This window comes from Bombina bombina, chromosome 10 (assembly GCF_027579735.1).
Source record: "Bombina bombina isolate aBomBom1 chromosome 10, aBomBom1.pri, whole genome shotgun sequence".
NCBI lineage: Eukaryota > Metazoa > Chordata > Amphibia > Anura > Bombinatoridae > Bombina > Bombina bombina.
Window position 1 is genome coordinate 209,458,118 of NC_069508.1, and position 21,570 is coordinate 209,479,687.

The window sequence follows — 21,570 nt, forward strand, 5'->3', positions numbered from 1 at the left end:
TACACATACACACAAACACACACATACTGTATGTACTGTGCTGTCATGCCATGCCTCCTACAAACTATACGTGACATATTGACATTCATTCACAAACAATCATAGTGATTGTGAACGAATGTCAATATGTCATGGTTGTAAATGATGTCTGCCTGATGAGCCTGTCACATACCTCCCAATATTTCAAAATTTGAAAGAGGGACACCCCTGCACTGGGAGTAAAAAACAAGCAAAGTTTAAAAAATATGTCACACTGTTGTCAGTCTGCCGCGGCACACCTGAGGATCTCTCACGGCACACTAGTGTGCCACGGCACACTGGTTGAAAAACACTGCTCTATCCATTTGTGACCACACCCCTCCTGAAATGACCCTGCCCACAAAACAGTAATGGCCTCAACTTCTTGAGCCACTGTTACATAAATTGTAGGGAATTTTCTTCTTTCCTATAATTATTTTCAGAAAGAATTATTATATAAGAGGATTCATTTGTACAGAAAATTCACCTTGGGATTGTTTTTGTATTAAGGGACAAATTGTACAATACTTCCTGCTGAGTGCATAGGAGAAAAAAACCTTTGACCTTTACATGAAAAGAATTTACCATTTGACACAGAACCATTTACTGGCACCATTCCCATCTCATATCTCCAATGACCCATCCTATTTTACTATATTAAATACCAGATTGTATCTCAGCCTCCCAATGATAATGCTGAGATGTTTATGAATAATAATATTTATTTACAACAGCACAAAAGTTGAGAAATATGAAATTGCCAAAACCAGCTATGTGACCACGTTATGCAATGAATTTGTTTTACAGGTAACTTTAATTGTTCTGAATAGAAGTGACATTAAAGTCAAAAGTAAACTTTCATGATTCAGATAGAACTTGCAATTGTAAGACATGTTTCTATTTACTTTTATGAATACATTTACTTTGTTCTCTTGTTATCCTTTGCTGAAAAGCATTTTTAGGCTTGCCCATGAGCTGCAATGCACTACTGGGAGCTAGCTGGTGATTGGTGGCGACACATATATATGCCTGTTGTCATTGGCTCACCAGATATGTTACATTAGCGCCCAGTAGTGCTTTGCTGCTCTTATACAATTAGATTTTATTTGGAGATAAGATAACAATTCTCACCAGAGTTCTAAAGTACCTTTGCAATACATTTATTTTATATGTAGATCGGCAGTTAAAGGGACATGAGTGTAATGATTTAGATAGAGCGTACAATTTCAAACAATGTTTCATTTTTCTTCTATTATAGATTTGCTTTTTGCTCTTGGTATTCTTTATTGAAGGAGCAGCAATGCACTACTGGGAGCTAGCTGAGGCTTATACGTGCAGTCACCAATCAGCAGCTAGCTCCTAGTAGTGGATTGCTGCTACTGAGTATACCTAGGTATTCTTTTAAATAACAAATTAGATAACAGAAGTAAATTGGAAACTGGTTTAAAATCATATGTTTAAAACATGGAAGAAAAATTGGGGGGTTTATTTCTTTTTAATACCTGATATACTATGCAAATATAAAACATTCGTTTAATATCCTTTTTAATTTAACACCAATTTGCTAAACAACTTTTATATATTACCACCTTGGTAGAAAACTTTTACTACTTGTTTACTGATTCATATTTTACTCTTTGGAAGAGACAGGTGATTTGTAATTTGAAAGAAATAAGAAGCTACGCTATTAAAGTCTGATGTATTAGAATAGGACCCTGTGTTTGGCCATAGTGTTTTAAATGTTAAAAAATATAAATACAATAAAATGTACTTAGCAAGTGCCTTGTCAGCCTCAAAATGTGTTGTCTTCTAAATGTGTAAATTGTTTTAAAGTTGTACTTGAATCCTGTTTTTTAACCCACTATGACTTTATGCCACTTTGTTCACTGTTGTTCCTTACTTTGTTCGTTTACTTTCGCCCTTTCACATCCTACTCTGTAGCGCTGGTTTTACACCAGGGATGTTTGTGTTATAAAGCTTTTTACTTTTCATAACTAAATCCCAGTTGGTGGTCTTGGATCCAACTCAAGAGCAGGTTTGCTTGATAATCTGTAATGTGGCTGCAATTAGCAGTGGTTTTTCTAGATAAAACGAAAGATAATGAAAACTAATGCACTCTATGTTCAGGTCAGGGCTAGAGACTTTTTATAGCTTTATCCCATCAACTCAAGTACATAGAGAAGAAACAGGTTTAAAGCAAATCATCTGCCCGCGTCAGATTTACGTAACCATGAATATAACAGTTCTAATTAAGCAAACACTTGGTGACATTTTGCAAATGTGTTTGGTTTAAATTGATTCTTCTGAGAAAGAAAACCCCAAATCACATACAGAATTATTTATTTCCTAGTAGTGAACGATTCATTGCATCTGATTATCAAGAATTATTGTAATACATTCATTTTCTTTACATTTATTTTCTTTCTTTTTTTTCTTTCTTAATAATGACTTTTTTTTGTCTCATAGTGACAATTGACAATGATTTTGTTTAGAGAATATCAGGATGTATAATATATTTTAGTATAGTAGCCTCGGGGGAGGAGCTGTAAGGTTCAGGGTCAGGGATTGGTTGCTGCGGTGCACTAGTGGGCGTTCCCAGCTTTCAATTACAGAAATTAGCACATAAACAGGTAGATTCACAAAGATAAATAATGAAAGTATAATGCAAAGTTGTATTACTATGCACAACTAAACATCCCAAGGTGTTTACTGTCCCTTTTACTTATATGCACGTTACTGTAGTATAATTATTCAAAATAATTCAATTATATTTTAGAAATTTGTCACTGTCTTTAAAGGGGCATTCCATTTTTCTGGAATTATACAGGCTCATAATAGTTGGCTAACAAGTTTGCAAAAAAATGCTATTAAAAAGTACAAATATATATATTTTAACTGCAACATAAAGTCTTACTGTGTGCCAGTCTCACTGCATATGTTATATAGCTCCAGAGTGGAATGTCCATTTAAATCCTAATTATACAACGTGGACAAAGAGTTAGAAGTCAAGTGCTGTGAATTCCAAAGCACATTCTCTTGTAATGTTTTCAGTCACAATCAGAGCAAATGGATTTTTCATAAAGTAAGTTCAAAGTATGTTTGTGTTTCCCCCCATGCTGAGTATATGCAGAGGGCAGTTATACCTCTAAGTGACTTCACACACTGGAGTTGGGGGGGGCTGGACATTTCTGAAACAGCAGGAGCCTCAACAGACATTTTTTATCCTTTACTCAGAGTTGCTAACCCACTTACTCTTTCTTTCCTTGAACCTTTTTTCTTTCTTTTTTTTTTGTGCCATATTTTTTACAGTGAGTCCTCATTCCAACCAAGTATGACAGAATGGATTATGGCAAGTTTTAAAATGTAATTTTTTTACACCTCCTATTGCATGGGGGGGAAAAAGGACATATCTATTTCAGGCAATCAGAAAACATGTTTTTGCTACTTTACAAATTTCTTTTATAGGGACACTAAATTTAAAATTAAACTTTCATGATTCAGAAAAAACATAAAATTAAAAAAAAAATCCATTTTACTTCCATTAACAAACTGTGCACAGTCTTTCTATATGCACACTCTCTGATGCACCAGCAACCCCTGAGTGTGTGCAAGTTTTCACAGTATAAATGTATATGTATTTTGTTATTGGCTGATAGCTGTCACATGATTCAGAGGGAGAGAGCAGGCATCCTTAAAGGGACAGTTTACTCAAAAAATGTCTCCCCTTTAATTTGTTCCCGATGTTCCACTTTATCTGCTGGGGTGTATTAAAATGTTTACAAGTATCTCCATTACCCTTAAATTGGCATTTGAAATAGTTTATTTAGCCTGTGGTATCTCCACCCATCCTGAAAGTTTTGGGCCTCAAGGCAAAGCTATAGATAAGCTGTGTTAACACAGCCAGTAGAAGAAATGACACTCCCAGTGTGGTATAGAAGAGATAAGGTAATACAATTTAAATTTTCCATTGTTCTCTCCGAGTATTGGTGACTGGTATAAGATAAAGAAGCATGTATATGTACACAGTGTGATACAGTAATGAGATCTGATTATACCTACAGATATAATATAAAGACACATGTATATGTACACAATGTGATACAGTAATGAGATATGATTATACCTACAGATATAAGATAAAGACACATGTATATGTACACAATGTGATACAGTAATGAGATCTGATTATACCTACAGATATAAGATACAGACACATGTATATGTACACAGTGTGATAATGTAATGAGATCTGATTATACCTACAGATATAAGATAAAGACACGTATATGTACACAATGTGATACAGTAATGAGATCTGATTATACCTACAGATATAAGATACATACACATGTATATGTACACAGTGTGATACAGTAATGAGATCTGATTATACCTACAGATATAAGATACAGACACATGTATATGTACACAATGTGATACAGTAATGAGATCTGATTATACCTACAGATATAAGATAAAGACACATGTATATGTACACAGTGTGATACAGTAATGAGATCTGATTATACCTACAGATATAAGATAAAGACACATGTATATGTACACAATGTGATACAGTAATGAGATCTGATTATACCTACAGATATAAGATACAGACACATGTATATGTACACAGTGTGATACAGTAATGAGATCTGATTATACCTACAGATATAAGATACAGACACATGTATATGTACACAGTGTGATACAGTAATGAGATATGATTATACCTACAGATATAAGATAAAGACACATGTATATGTACACAATGTTATACAGTAATGAGATCTGATTATACCTACAGATATAAGATACAGACACATGTATATGTACACAATGTGATACAGTAGTGAGATCTGATTATACCTACAGATATAAGATACAGACACATGTATATGTACACAATGTGATACAGTAATGAGATCTGATTATACCTACAGATATAAGATAAAGACACATGTATATGTACACAATGTGATACAGTAATGAGATCTGATTATACCTACAGATATAAGATACAGACACATGTATATGTACACAATGTGATACAGTAATGAGATCTGATAATACCTACAGATATAAGATAAAGAAGCATGTATATGTACACAGTGTGATACAGTAATGAGATCTGATTATACCTACTGATATAAGATACAGACACATGTATATGTACACAGTGTGATACAGTAATGAGATCTGATTATACCTACAGATATAGGATACAGACACATGTATATGTACACAATGTGATACAGTAATGAGATCTGATTATACCTACAGATATAAGATACAGACTCATGTATATGTACACAATGTGATACAGTAATGAGATCTGATTATACCTACAGATATAAGATACAGACACATGTATATGTACACAATGTGATACAGTAATGAGATCTGATTATACCTACAGATATAAGATACAGACACATGTATATGTACACAGTGTGATAAAGTAATGAGATCTGATTATACCTACAGATATAAGATAAAGACACATGTATTTGTACACAGTGTGATACAGTAATGAGATCTGATTATACCTACAGATATAAGATAAAGACACATGTATATGTACATAGTGTGATACAGTAATGAGATCTGATTATACCTACAGATATAAGATAAAGACACATGTATATGTACACAGTGTGATACAGTAATGAGATATGATTATACCTACAGATATAAGATACAGACACATGTATATGTACACAGTGTGATACAGTAATGAGATCTTATTATACCTACAGATATAAGATACAGACACATGTATATGTACACAATGTGATACAGTAATGAGATCTGATTATACCTACAGATATAAGATACAGACACATGTATATGTACACAATGTGATAAAGTAATGAGATCTGATTATACCTACAGATATAAGATACAGACACATGTATATGTACACAGTGTGATACAGTAATGAGATCTGATTATACCTACAGATATAAGATAAAGACACATGTATATGTACACAGTGTGATACAGTAATGAGATATGATTATACCTACAGATATAAGATACAGACACATGTATATGTACACAGTGTGATACAGTAATGAGATCTTATTATACCTACAGATATAAGATACAGACACATGTATATGTACTCAATGTGATACAGTAATGAGATCTGATTATACCTACAGATATAAGATACAGACACATGTATATGTACACAATGTGATAAAGTAATGAGATCTGATTATACCTACAGATATAAGATACAGACACATGTATATGTACACAGTGTGATACAGTAATGACATCTGATTATACCTACAGATATAAGATACAGACACATGTATATGTACACAGTGTGATACAGTAATGAGATCTGATTATACCTACAGATATAAGATAAAGACACATGTATATGTACACAATGTGATAAAGTAATGAGATCTGATTATACCTACAGATATAAGATACAGACACATGTATATGTACACAGTGTGATACAGTAATGAGATCTGATTATACCTACAGATATAAGATACAGACACGTATATGTACACAATGTGATACAGTAATGAGATCTGATTATACCTACAGATATAAGATACAGACACATGTATATGTACACAATGTGATACAGTAATGAGATCTGATTATACCTACAGATATAAGATACAGACACATGTATATGTACACAGTGTGATACAGTAATGAGATCTGATTATACCTACAGATATAAGATAAAGACACATGTATATGTACACAGTGTGATACAGTAATGAGATATGATTATACCTACAGATATAAGATACAGACACATGTATATGTACACAGTGTGATACAGTAATGAGATCTTATTATACCTACAGATATAAGATACAGACACATGTATATGTACTCAATGTGATACAGTAATGAGATCTGATTATACCTACAGATATAAGATACAGACACATGTATATGTACACAATGTGATAAAGTAATGAGATCTGATTATACCTACAGATATAAGATACAGACACATGTATATGTACACAGTGTGATACAGTAATGACATCTGATTATACCTACAGATATAAGATACAGACACATGTATATGTACACAGTGTGATACAGTAATGAGATCTGATTATACCTACAGATATAAGATACAGACACATGTATATGTACACAGTGTGATACAGTAATGAGATCTGATTATACCTACAGATATAAGATACAGACACGTATATGTACACAATGTGATACAGTAATGAGATCTGATTATACCTACAGATATAAGATACAGACACATGTATATGTACACAATGTGATACAGTAATGAGATCTGATTATACCTACAGATATAAGATACAGACACATGTATATGTACACAATGTGATACAGTAATGAGATCTGATTATACCTACAGATATAAGATACAGACACATGTATATGTACACAGTGTGATAAAGTAATGAGATCTGATTATACCTACAGATATAAGATACAGACACATGTATATGTACACAATGTGATAAAGTAATGAGATCTGATTATACCTACAGATATAAGATACAGACACATGTATATGTACACAATGTGATAAAGTAATGAGATCTGATTATACCTAGAAGCTCAACCCATTTTATTAGGTTGAGGCTTCAAAACACAAAATCAGCTAATTTATATACACAAATAAAAAAGCATTTAAAAAGCATATCTAATACATTTTATACTCTGCATCTGATTAAAAAAAGTTATTGGAAACACATTAAGGGAAAACAATATTATAGTATACTGTCCCTTTAATTTATCTTTCTCTCTATAAACAAAGTCCTTGTTGTCTTATCTCTGTATATATACAATCAAGCAAATAATTAGAGAGAGTATGAACATTTTAGTACACCTCGCATTGAGAGTGTGATTTATTATGCTATTTTCTTTTTTATATATCTTTTCAATAGTGTTTTTTTGTAAACACCAATCAGCAAGCTCTACCTAGGTGCTGAACCAAAAATGGGCTGCTCCTAAGCTTACATTTATGCTTTTTCAAATAAAGATACGAAGAAAATGTAGAGAAAATGATAATTGAAGTAAATTGGAAAGTTGTTTAAAGTTGTTTAAAATTGTATGCTCTGAATTATGAAAAAGTCTAGAAAGAAACCGTGACCTATGTAATAAAAAACAACACCACCTTATAGTCCCTTGACCTTATCTTCATGGGGTGACATACAGTTTATTGGCGTCATGACCCCCCCATATAACAAAAGACAACCTCTGCCCCTACCGTCAGGATGCTTCTGAACTCCTTGTCATCTTTGTGGGGAGACAGTTTTCAAACCGCTATTTCCACTTACGGTAGTCTCAACCCACTGCCGGATAATGATTCACTTCACTCTAAGTGCACCTTGTTGAAACGCGTAAACCAGTTCCTTAGGTTACGCTCACACCAACCTTTGTACTGAGCCTTCATAATGTGGATGTTTTTAATTGAAGTGCAAATAAAGTAATAAAGTATTAGCTCACAGCTATTTTTTCTATCTGATTTATGAAAGAAACTTATTTAGGTTTCATTTCCCTTTAATGTAAAAAACTGAGCAATGCAAAAGGCCTAATTTGTAAGACTGAAATAGTTTGTGTAGCATGTGAATAACTTTTGACCTATTAGAAAGGTACTGATTGGCAAAGCTAACAAGGGGGGTTTGAATTGAAATGGTTAGGGGGAACAAAACTTTCTTGTGCTGGCTTTTCTGTAATCCCTTGGCTGTATTTTTTATGGAAATCACTAGGAAGGAGAAGGGGCTCTAAAAAACTGTCGGGTGAGATATTGTTTAGAAAAATCACTGTTTCGAAAGAACTCCGGGCCCCTGTTGATTAACTGGCTTTGTTGAAAAGACTAGCTGAGGCAGAAAGTCCCCACTGGGTTAAGTGGAGGCAGGTGTTTAATGGACATGATAAGCTATCCCTCTGAGCGCTACAAAAATATCTGGTTTCTGCTCTGGAAGTAGCTCGGGATTTCTGTATTCAACAGCTTGTCATGCATTAAGGACAATTAAAACGTGAACTGGTCCAGGCTGTAGAGTGCATTGTGCTTATAGCTAAACACAGCTGATTTAACAAGTAGATGTATTTAGTATGATGTGTGATGGTGACATAGGGACAAAGGAATACAAAAGAAAACACCTTACATTTGGTGCTTACAGTGCTAGTGATAAAAAGCAGAACAGGAAATGAAGTGTTTGTCCTATGTATAGGCTTTAGAAGCTGATACTTAGGTAGTCACACAAATAGTTAGTTAGATAGATATATCGGAGATAGATAGACAAACAGATAGATAGATAGATAGATAGATAGATAGATAGAGGTTTGAAAACTGTCTCCCCACAAAGATGACAAGAAGTTCAGAAGCATCATATGGGGATAGATAAATGATGAATAGATATAGATCCATAGAGATAGATAATATAGGAGATCGACAGATAGATAGATACAAAACATTGCAGGTAACATTAATATCAGTATCCCTTTAAACATACTGTATAGGGTGTAGAAAAAACATTTTTTAGAAGTAAATAACAGAAAATGTGGGTAAAATAAATAATGGATTTACATTTATTTTCTTCTTACAATGTTTAAAGTGACATAAAAGTCAGAATTGAACTTTCATGGTTCATACCATTGTGAGCTCAGGAGCAGCAATATACTACTGGGAATTAACTGGTGATTGGTGGCTGCACATATGTCTCTTGTAATTGACTCAACAGATGTGTTCAGCTAGCTCTCGGTAATCTACTGCTGCTCTGAAGCTGATTTAATTATGTGCATAACCCATTTCTAAACACTTAGTTATAATGCAAGCAGCAGTACAGTAATACAATTATCCAACACATTTGAGCATTTTCTTTTTGCAATTTTATGTCTGTTTAATTAAACACTTTTTTTAAGGGAATTCATTTTCAGCTGAATATCCAGGGCCGGAGTTATAATAAGGCAGAGTAGGCATGTGCGCCTGTCTCTGGCTATTATAATTACTGGCCAGACAGAGATTGTCAATTGTCATAGTTTTGATGGCACTTATTAATTCCTTATGTGTCTATTAGTTAAACCGCCACTATTTTTTTTTTTATAAAAAAATTATTCTTATTTATATATTTATTTTACCAATTTGCTGCCGTTTTCAAGCCCAGCTCCTCCCATCCGCTACTTCCTTCTTTTCCTCCCTGCGACATATGGAGCGGTCCCACCCGCTCAATACGTATTCTCCAAGCGCGCTCCTGTCTACTCCAGCAACAGCACATGCGTTACAAGGCGACTTCGTAGACTAGCTACATAGGGGCATATGGAGCTTGATGCTTCGTGTTTCTGGCGAGCCTGCAGGCTCGTCAGAAACAGCAGTTATGAAGCAGTGGTCACAAAGACCGCTGCTCCATAACCTGTCCGCCTGCTCTGAGCAGGCGGACAGACATCGCCGGAAATCAACCCGATCGAGTACGATCGGGTTGATTGACACCCCCCTGCTGGCGACCGCAAGTTTGCAGGGGGAGGCGTTGCACCAGCAGCACTTGTGAGCTGTTGGTGCAATGCTGAATACGGCGAGCGTAACTAGAGGCCATAGTATTCAATGAAGGAATACATTCATAGAATACTATTGTGGCATCGAGTGTGGCATCTATTGTGGCATCAAATTATTCTAGAAAGACTAATCCATAAAGGAATTAAAGGGACACTGAACCCAATGTTTTCTTTCGTGATTCAGATAGAGCAGCAATTTTAAGCAACTTTCTAATTTACTCCTATTATCAAATTTTCTTCGTTCTCATGTTATCTTTATTTGAAATGCAAGAATGTAAGTTTAGATGCCGGCCCATTTGTGGTGAATAACCTGGGTTATTCTTGCTGATTGGTGGATAAATTCATCCACCAATAAAAAAGTGCTGTCCAGAGTACTGAAACAAAAAAGAAGCTTAGATGCCTTCTTTTTCAAATAAAGATAGCAAAAGAACAAAGTAAAATTGATAATAGAAGTAAATTAGAAAGTTGCTTAAAATTGCTGCTCTATCTGAATCACAAAAGAAAAAAATTGGGTTCAGTGTCCCTTTAAGTGACCATAACAACACTGATAAGGTTGTTTAGATAAGAAAACCTATTGTGTATATATTCTAACCATTTATTTTCTAAATCTGAATGACTCTTTATTTAAGTATCAATACACACATAATGTATTATAATAAAATATAATCAAATGATTGGTACCCTTTCTGTAATAAAATTATGATATCAATTCATTGAATAATACTTGAAATCAATATATCGTTGGTCTTTTACTATAATATATATGTTAATAAATTTATTGCGCTAATCGATGTTTGGAATATTTTGAACTAAATCGAATTTATAAATTATATTATTTTAGTTAATTTAATATTAAATTATTGACAAATACTAATGAAATTATATAGTTACTATAATAATTACATTTTAAAGATTCACATTAATCCTATTCTTTTTTTATATGCATTTGAATTATATTACCCATTTTATACATCTGTTACGAAGTCCTAATAAATATTTTTAAATCAGAGCTGCTACGATTCAATTCATATTTTTCTAACACAAAAAATAAGGCTGTAGTGCATGCGTGACGCGTGAACGCACGTCGAAGCGGAATAGTGGAATAGAAGATTCCAGGTCTAACGCAGGCGCATTCGAAACAAGTGATGTTTACAAAAAGGGGTTGGTCCCCCAAGGGGGAATCAATGATTGATAGATGCAAATTAGGAGAATCTGTCACTCAAACAGCCAAGATAATGGGCGGAGGAACAATAATTAAAACGAACGGCTATTACGGTAAAATATAAAAAATAAAAAGCAGTTCTGTGAAAATGATGAATTAAAGTTCATCTGTTTTTCAATAAGGATTACTGTGGCGTTACCGGGAGAGACTGACTTTACATTCACTTAACTGAGACGGCTGCCTCACATGTGCTGTCATTTCACTGCCAGCAGCCATCTTAGTTAAGGTCGCCAGCACAGTGTGGGGCGCTTCACATTTTGTTGCCTACAGCAGTGTTTTTCAACCAGTGTGCCGTGGCACACTAGTGTGCCGTGAGAGATCCTCAGGTGTGCCACGGCAGACTGACAACAGTGTGACATATTTTTTAAACTTTGCTTGTTTTTTACTCCCAGTGCAGGGGTAGTTTGTAGGAGGCATGGCATAACAGCACAATACATACAGTATATTTGTGTGTGTGTATGTGTTGATATATATCCTTTATTAGGCTACAATGTGTGATTTTTTTTTAAATTTTGGGATGGTGGTGTGCCACTGGATTTTTTAATGTAAAAAAGTGTGCCACGGCAAAAAAAAGATTTAAAATCACTGGCCTACAGGCACCTGGGCTATAAATCTGGCCCTGTTAATATCCTATAATAGCCTTCTAATACTATGAAAATGACAGAATCACAAGAGGCTCCTATACGCAATCTCCTCATTTTTATACAGATAACTATGATATTTTACACAGCAACTAAAAATGAGAGTAATTATAGTTTAGGTTTAACATATTGATTTCTAATTATTTTTATCCAATACTTTTGTGCATGACATTAGATATTATTTGGAAAATGTGAGACTCAGTGCTCAATCCTTTCATAAATCTGCAGAATATCATAAATCTGTGCTAGGGTGTCACAGTCATGCTGCTCTCAGCTGAAATACGCTGGGCTGTTAGATTACATATTTTCCTACTGCAACTAATCCCTACATGTTATATTGTCACTGAATGCTCATTTATATAGTATAATCACATCCTTGGGAACGTGCTAGCATATTTGTATGGACAGCATTACTTAGGAATGACAAGAAGACAATATTTAAGGGAAATTATCATTAATCTAACTTTTAGGAACTTTATCCAAAAAAAATGATAAAATCAGTGTGTGATAGAGTTTATACTAAGCCTTTAGTTGTTATAGAAGTGCTATTTTATGATCCTATCTTTGCAAGTTTTATGGTCCTGTCACTTTGCATCTAGCGTTTAGCTGTATTAGAAAAGATATATTTTTTTGTGGCCTCTTCCACAGTGGCCCTATTCCAACCAACATTTTGCAGAGATGATCTTGTTGGGAAAGCTGGGGGCTCAGTAAGGGAGATCCAGGGGCAGAGTCCCACCGTGTCTAGGGTTGCCCCCCGTCCTCCACAAAAATACTGGACAATATGTTCATGATTGCGTACAATGGTAGTTGGGGTCACACAACACCCCCCAAAAAAGTTCTACCTTAGCCCCCCTCTTGAACACATCATGTATATGTTTCACAACTGAGCAATCATTTTATCCTTTGGCTGCCGGTAACATACAACAATAATTTTTCCACTTTGTAATATTTGTAATGCCTTGAGACAGAGGATGCCTTTTAAATAAAGCTAACACTCAGAGACTTTATAACAACTGGACATTTAAGTGCCCAATACTTTTGTAAAAATTTTCTGGACAGCCTGCTAAAATACTGGACTGTCCAGTGGAACACTGGATACTTGGCAGCCCTAACTGTGTCAGGGAGAGAATTGGATGAAGAGAGTAGGATGAAAGGGGAGTATTGGGTGTTCCTAGGCAGCCCTTATCAAACTGGTACTTTTATAAGGTTCTAGAGAGGGACAGTGGGCAGAGCTTAGAAACCATGACAGGTACAGTTGGGAACTTTGTGGGCCCCATTTCAACCAACTGCTGTCCATAAACATCTTATGTCGGTTCTGGTTATATTTTGCATCCTTTAGTCAGTTTAGGGGGGGGGGGGGATTTTCACACCCATTAATGGAAATGAAAATTATGTTTGACTGTTTGTTGTTGTTTTTTTTACTTAAAGGGACAGTTTAGTCCAAAACAAACTTTCATTATTCAGATAGGGCATGTAATTTTTAACAATTTTCCAATTTACTCTATCACCAATTTTGCTTTGTTCTGTTGGTATTCTTAGTTGAAAACTAAATCTAGGAGGTTCATATGCTAATTGCTAAGCCATTGAAGACCGCCTCTTAGCTCAGGGCATTTTCACAGTTTTTCACCACTAGAGGGTGTTAGTTCATGTGTTTTATATAGATAACACTGTGCTCACGCATGTGGAGTTCCTATGAGACAGCACTGATTGGCTAAAATGCAAGTCTGTCAAAAGAACTGAAATAAGGGGCAGTTTGCAGAGGTTTAGATACAAGATAATCACAGAGGTAAAAGGTGTATTAATATAACTGTGTTGGTTATGCAAAACTGGGGAATGGGTAATAAAGGGATTATCTATCTTTTAAAACAATAAATATTCTGGTGTAGACTGTCCCTTTAATCAATATGTATAAATTTATTAACTGTGTGCAATTAACATATTACACCCCCGCACTAATTTACACTTTTAAACAATGAAACATGTACTCAAGTGAAATAGGATCAACAGAACATTCATTTATAATTCAGGAGAAGTATTTGGACTACATACACATGTTGGTTGAATGAAAAAAAAAACACATTAGGGAATCATTATAAATACTGAATCAGCTACTTGTGATATTATGCTGTAGCTCTGACCGTTGATCACTTTGCTTCTGCAAATGATGGTGAAATCTGTTTTTCTCATAGCTCTCAAGCATTATAAATGTCCTGGTTTCTGAAAGTGAAGCCAGGAAACACCAAGCCACCCCCCAAACTGTCCAGACGTTACTCACAGCATTTCCTAACTGGCCTGCCCATGAACACCTATAACCCCACCCCTGCCCATGAACACCTATAACCCCACCCCTGCCCATGAACACCTATAACCCCTGCCCATGAACACCATTAACCCCACCCCTGCCCATGAACACCTATAACCCCACCCCTGCCCATAGTGACGCCACTCACAGAACCTCTTGATTCAACCTAATCCTTTAAATTCCAAATTGGAACCAGGACATTTTGGGAAACATTCTAAAGGAATGGAATGGCTTAAAAAAATAGCATGTTGTTACATGTGAATAGCATTACAGAATCCCCCCCCCCCCCGTGCTTTTTTATTAAAAGTGGTATTAAACATAGAGGAGAAAAAAAAAAAAGAAAGAAAAAATCATACATACAATATTTTTTGATTAATAATTCTTATGGATGGAAATGAGGGTCTGTAAATCAGCTGTATATGACAGGAATGGAACTATTAAAAGGATATTAAACAGTCTGTTTAATTGTTGTAATAAAAAAGCACTAATCAGTGGCTTATACTTAAAGGGACACTGAACCCAAATTTTTTCTTTTGTGGTTCAGATAGAGCATACAATTTTAAGCAACTTTCTAATTTACTCCTATTATACAATTTTCTTCATTCTCTTGGTATCTTTATTTCAAAAGCAAGCATGTAAGTTTAGATGCCATCCAGTTTTTGGTGAACAACCTGGGTTGTTCTTGCTGATTGGTGGATTCATTTAACTGACCAATACACAAGTGCTGTCCAGCGTCTGAACCAGAAAATAGCTTAGATGCCTTCTTTTTCAAATAATGATAGCAAGAGAACGAAGAAACATTGATAATAGGAGTAAATTAGAAAGTTGCTTAAAATTGCATGCTCTATCTGAATCATGAAAGAAAAAATTTAGGTTCAGTGTCCCTTTTAATAGAAATCATTGCAATGTGTATTATTCATCATTTTTAAAGGATTTTAAGTTTTTTTATTTTTTTTATTTAAACTTCATTTGTGCAGTGTCCATTACTTCCTGTTACAGACCCACAAGCGGGCTAGGGTCTCAACAGGAAAGAATATCTAGCATGAGGTCATAAAGCTTCTAGAGGAACATGAGCTGGTTTACTATTCAGTGAACGCTAGAGAAATAGGAAATCTGTTTTTTGTCTATGCTCAGAAGAGGCAGAATGCAACTTAAGTTCTCAGCATGTATTTAGCTGAGGGCAGTGGATACTATGAGAACTTCTAAGTGCTCATTTTACAAGTTTCTTTTTTTTTTTTTTTCCACACACTGTTTTGTGTTTTTAATTTAACACACACAAACATATAATATATACACACACAAACATATAATATACACACACACACAAACATATACTATATACACACACAAACATAAAATATATACACATACAAACATATATATATATACACACACAAACATATAATATATTCACACACAAACATATAATATATACACATACAAACATATATATATACACACACAAACATATAATATATACACACACAAACATATAATATACACATACACAAACATATAATATATACACACACAAACATATAATATATACACACACAAACATATAATATATTCACACACAAACATATAATATATTCACACACAAACATATATATATACACACACAAACATATAATATATACACACACAAACATATAATATACACATACACAAACATATAATATATACACACACAAACATATAATATACACACACACAAACATATAATATATACACACACAAACATATAATATATACACACACAAACATATAATATATACACACACAAACATATAATATACACACACACAAACATATAATATATACACACACAAACATATAATATATACACACACAAACATATAATATACACACACACAAACATATAATATATACACACACAAACATATAATATATACACATACAAACATATAATATATACACACACACACACACACACACACACATATATATATACACACACACACACACACACATATATATATACACACACACACACACATATATATATATATATATATATATATATATATATACATACACACACAAACATATATATACACACACAAACATATATATACACACACAAACATATATATATATATATATATAAAATAAACTAAAGGAGCATTGTTTCATATCCATCCCTTTATTGCAGCATCATGTACCACATTTGCATATTCTTAACCAGAGTCCTCGGCTCTAGTGGAAAACACTGGAGGTGCAGGTTGTCTTTGGAGGTTTGTACAAATGGGTTTTACAATGATCTTTGTTTTTTACTCTAGAAGGTTCTTTAAATATTTAGTGAATCCAGAGTAGTCAATAGATATTTATACATTACAGAAAAGGGTTCAGCACAATGGATGGAAAAAGAGTCATGTGACCAGACATACGACTATTAAAAACTTCACACAAATGTTAATGTAAAGAAACACAACAAATCCTTGTGGTCTCCTATTCGGGTACTAAGATAGGTTAGTGAGAAGCCATTTGAAGTGGTGGCTTTGTGTCTTGTGACCCTGTATACAAATCTGCAGTGAGGGCGCTCAGCTGAAACACATTCCTGTCATTATTCTGCAATGAATTGAACCATTAAGGTTAAGGCAAGAGGAATTCTTAGTTTTACGCTGGCTCATGTGTATATTTTTTTGTTTTCCTGGCGGAGGATCAACAAATGTATAAAATGTTATCTGCCAGAAACAAAATATGTAATCTGTGTAAACAAAAGGACCAGTAATATGAAGTAAGAAATGAGACATATAAGCAATGCATCCAAATTAGGTCATGTAAAAAAGTTCCTGTACTGAGAAAAAAATACTTTTGTCTTTAAAATGTGTGGGAGGTGTCACTGTCCACCAATAGGGCTGCTGCACTTGTGCTTATCAGCCATTGAGTTTGTATCCCACTGATGAATATTGCACAAACATACACTTTCTGTAAGTTTTAATATTAAAATAAATATGAATTACAATTTGTTATTCTGTCAGTTTTGGGCATGAGCAGACCTGACTCCCTGCTATCTAGTCTATTCACAAGCATTGAAGGTTTATGACATCAGGCTAAGATAAAACTTCCTGCAAATACCTCCTCCTCCTTGTAGGACTGTGACAGGAAGCACAAATGCAATGTAAAAATAAAATAAAAGGTAAAACCCATTTAAATAGATTAATAATTCATATTGCAATTAATTATATTAAGTATAAGCAACTGCTTAGTGCTTTTTTATTACAACAATGAAACATCCCTTTATTGTTTTGGGAGCCCTGTTCCATATTTCAGAAACACCACCTTCAGATTGCTTGTTCCCCTGATAAACCAGACCTTTCCCCAGGGTTGGTAAATACTGCTCCTATATGTCCAGCCCACCCCATAGGACACATATTCAGATATCTAAACAAGGCTATACTGCATGCACCAAATTATCTGTTCACTAGTAAATTGTTTATGTTAAAGGGACAGGCACTGATTGGCTAAAATGCTAGTCTGTCAAAAGAACTGATATAAGGGGGCAGTCTGCAGAGGCTTATATACAAGGTAATCACAGAGGTAAAAGATATATTAATATGACCGTGTTGTTATGCAAAACTGGGGAATGGGTAATAAAGGGATTAGCTATCTTTATAAACAATAAAAATGTTCAAGTAGACTGTCCCTTTAATGTTACATTTTTTATTTAAATAATAAGGGATCTAATTCTTGCTAGACACCAATAAATCACAAAACTATTTTACAAAGGTATGAAATACAGAGCACCCAATCAATACCACTTGAATAAACCATATCATTTTCAGAAACCACAGATAATCAATAATAATGACTGTATGTGCCGACGTGCTCAAATGCAATAACTGTCAGTACATCATGCAGAGAAACATTCCTCAAATAAAGAGCCGTACAAATACAATCCTGGTCAATGAATCACGGAGATTGTGAAACTTACAGTATGGTAGTAATAAAACTAATAGAAATCAGGGAAGTATTATAAACAAAAAAGGATTCAAAAAAGAAGAATTTTCAAATTGAATTCCTTTAAATGATTATTAATAAAGTCTAGTAATATGCTAGAGAACATTATTATTACACTGACTATGTGTTTGATCACAATACTTTAGATCATTTATGAAATGATTTGTCTACTAGAATACACATAGACTATAATAGTATTTTGTAGAAAAATCATAAGATAAGCTTTTCTTGTGACCATATACTATGTGTTTAACACTTGTACAATTTTATTTAAATGCTCTTCCCTAAAAAAACTCAGTAATATTATATATATATATATATATATGTATATATGTGTATATATATATATATATATATATATATACTGTATATATATATATCATCAATTAGCAGCTGTGTAGAATGTAGCAGGTGGGTAGGTCGGTCTATGCACTTCCAGTTTTTACAAGATTTGGAAAACTAAAATTAAGTTACAGATAAAGGTGGCAAAATGAACAATACAAATATAATGCAATTTTTACAACGCATAATAGAAGATTTGATATTGTAGTCACATAGTGTTGCATGTCCCTTTAAATGGACAATAAACACATTGTAATTACAAGACATTTCTGTTGTGCTACTAAAGAATTACATATCAGCCAAATCTAAACATTTAAAAGCCAGTTAGGGACATGTATGTAGCAGGATTAGCCTTGAAAAGTCTGTAGGGGGCATTTGAAGGTCAGATATTGTAAAGTTGTTTTATTAAGTTAAACATTTTATATACAAATCTCAAGATGTTTTCTGTCCCTTTAGGTTTCTATTTTTCTCTTCACGCCTCCCCAGACTGGCTATTAGGGAAAGCTGTTCCGTTAGGGATTCACATAAAGAAATGGTTTTTAGGCTCATTGCTTGTCTATTTACTCTGCTTTCCAGACAGTAGACTAGTGACTTCATTAATATATAAGCGCTCATCTGGAAAGGACAATCTGTTGTTTCTAAAACAATTGTTTTGTTGTTAAACTTTCATTAAGACAATTAACATTTCCCAGAGGTCTTGTTAGCACTTGTCCAGTTAATGAACCATTTCTTTGTTGTTAATAGAAATTTCTTCCATGGGTAGAATATATTATACTTCACATACAATGAGTTTTGCAAGTAAATATGTCTAGAGTGTATCTTCTGCTGAGTGACAGTTGTCTGCTTTCTATTTACGGCAGTTTATAATAATCAGCTAAATATTGTGCAGTATCTGATTAGCATTTAAGTTCTAAATCTAACAAACAACAAACTACCAAAATGTAACAGAATAATAAAAACATAAATAAAAAAAGATGATACATTATTGCTTTTGTGTTAAAAGATGCTTGTTCCTGGCATAAAAGCAAATTCTGTAACCCATATTCTCTTAAAGATGAAGCAAATTGCCAAACCAGCTGTGTGATTGCTTAGAACAGTGAACACACATTTACAATTAGCCCTCAGTTTTGCAAATCCTTGTTGAGATATATATATAATATTATGTTTATACAAGCTAAAAATAATTCTATATTACTTGCCTTTTTGCAGCATTAAATATGGATCTAATACCTATTATTTTCTTGTCACATACCCTAAACAATTAATGATGCATTAAAATGTCAAGTCTTGATGTGTTTATGAGAAGAGCTCTGTATTTATGTAAAGCTGCTTTGCTGCTACTGCACATTACAAGAAACATACAAATTGTGTTGCTATAACCTATATAATGATCTGTGAGGTTGGTGCACACAAGTGATAGTAAAAAAATAAATAATTGTGTGAAATTAAATTTAGATAGTTAACTTCAAGTAGTATTCAAACTTGACTATGTTTTTTTAATTTTAGATGAGATTTTATTTGCCTGGTTATCATTGTACTTTAGAAAAAAGCACTGATAATACATTTGAGAGATTTGTTTTTTAAAGTTAGACACATATCTTAGCAGTTATTTAATAGTGCTCCTTAATCAGGGGTCAAGTTGAGCGGGAATGCATGGGAACGGAGTTCCTGCACTGGTTTTGCAGGAGGAACTAAGTTCTCCCTGGAAAGAGAAAAGAAGCGCTTCAGTAAACACTGCTGCTGTTGGTGGGAGGAACTGGAGAACAGTCTGATTAGAGGGAAAATGAGATACTCTAGTAATGGGCAGTAACAGTTCCTACAATACACTAAATACAAGCCTGTTATCAGCACTTCTGTGTGATCACACCACACTGTGTGGAACACATGGTGCTTACATTTCTGTATGGCTTGCTCTGGGGTTATTTAGCTCCCCTCAGCAGAAATAGGACAATTGCACCTTAAGTGGGTGAGACTCAGTGACAGAGGAGGAGTCTCAGATCCAAAGGCAACCATTCAACCCATTTATTGGATTTAATTTGCTTTAATTAACCAAAGTGTATAGAATATATATATATATATATATATACAGGGTGTGTGTGTATATATAAAACAATATTAATTGTGAGTGGGGAGGGTGGAAGTCCTGGTGAGTTCCCCCATTTTTTTTGTAGGACTTGATCCCTTATGTTTAGCCATATTATGGAAGTCTTCATAGCTTCTTAGATGTCAGGGCCAGGATTTTTGGGGTAAATTCTGTAGTTGGAGTTAACAGCCTGGGAGAAGCTATCAATCCAGGGGAGGAGTTGGGCAGTATGGGGGGCTTACAAGGCCTCTGTGCCACTAATCTACACCTCAAGACTGCCAACACTCAGCACCCTGCCTCCCAGTCTTAGGCTTAAATTAAAGGGACATTAAACACTTTGAGATGGTAATATCAAATGACAAATCATATATATAAAAAAAATCTGCAATATACGTTCATTATTTATTTTGTCCCCTTTTCCTGTAATTCTATTCTGAAATTGCGAGCT

General features: G+C 34.1%; 1 protein-coding gene across 1 annotated transcript in view; it reads left to right on the forward strand.

The window, feature by feature from the left end:
• The window catches only part of ROR1 (receptor tyrosine kinase like orphan receptor 1), a 718,546-nt gene that overhangs the window by 85,116 nt on the left and 611,860 nt on the right, over positions 1-21,570 (forward strand). The gene's annotated exons all lie outside the window — the stretch shown is intronic.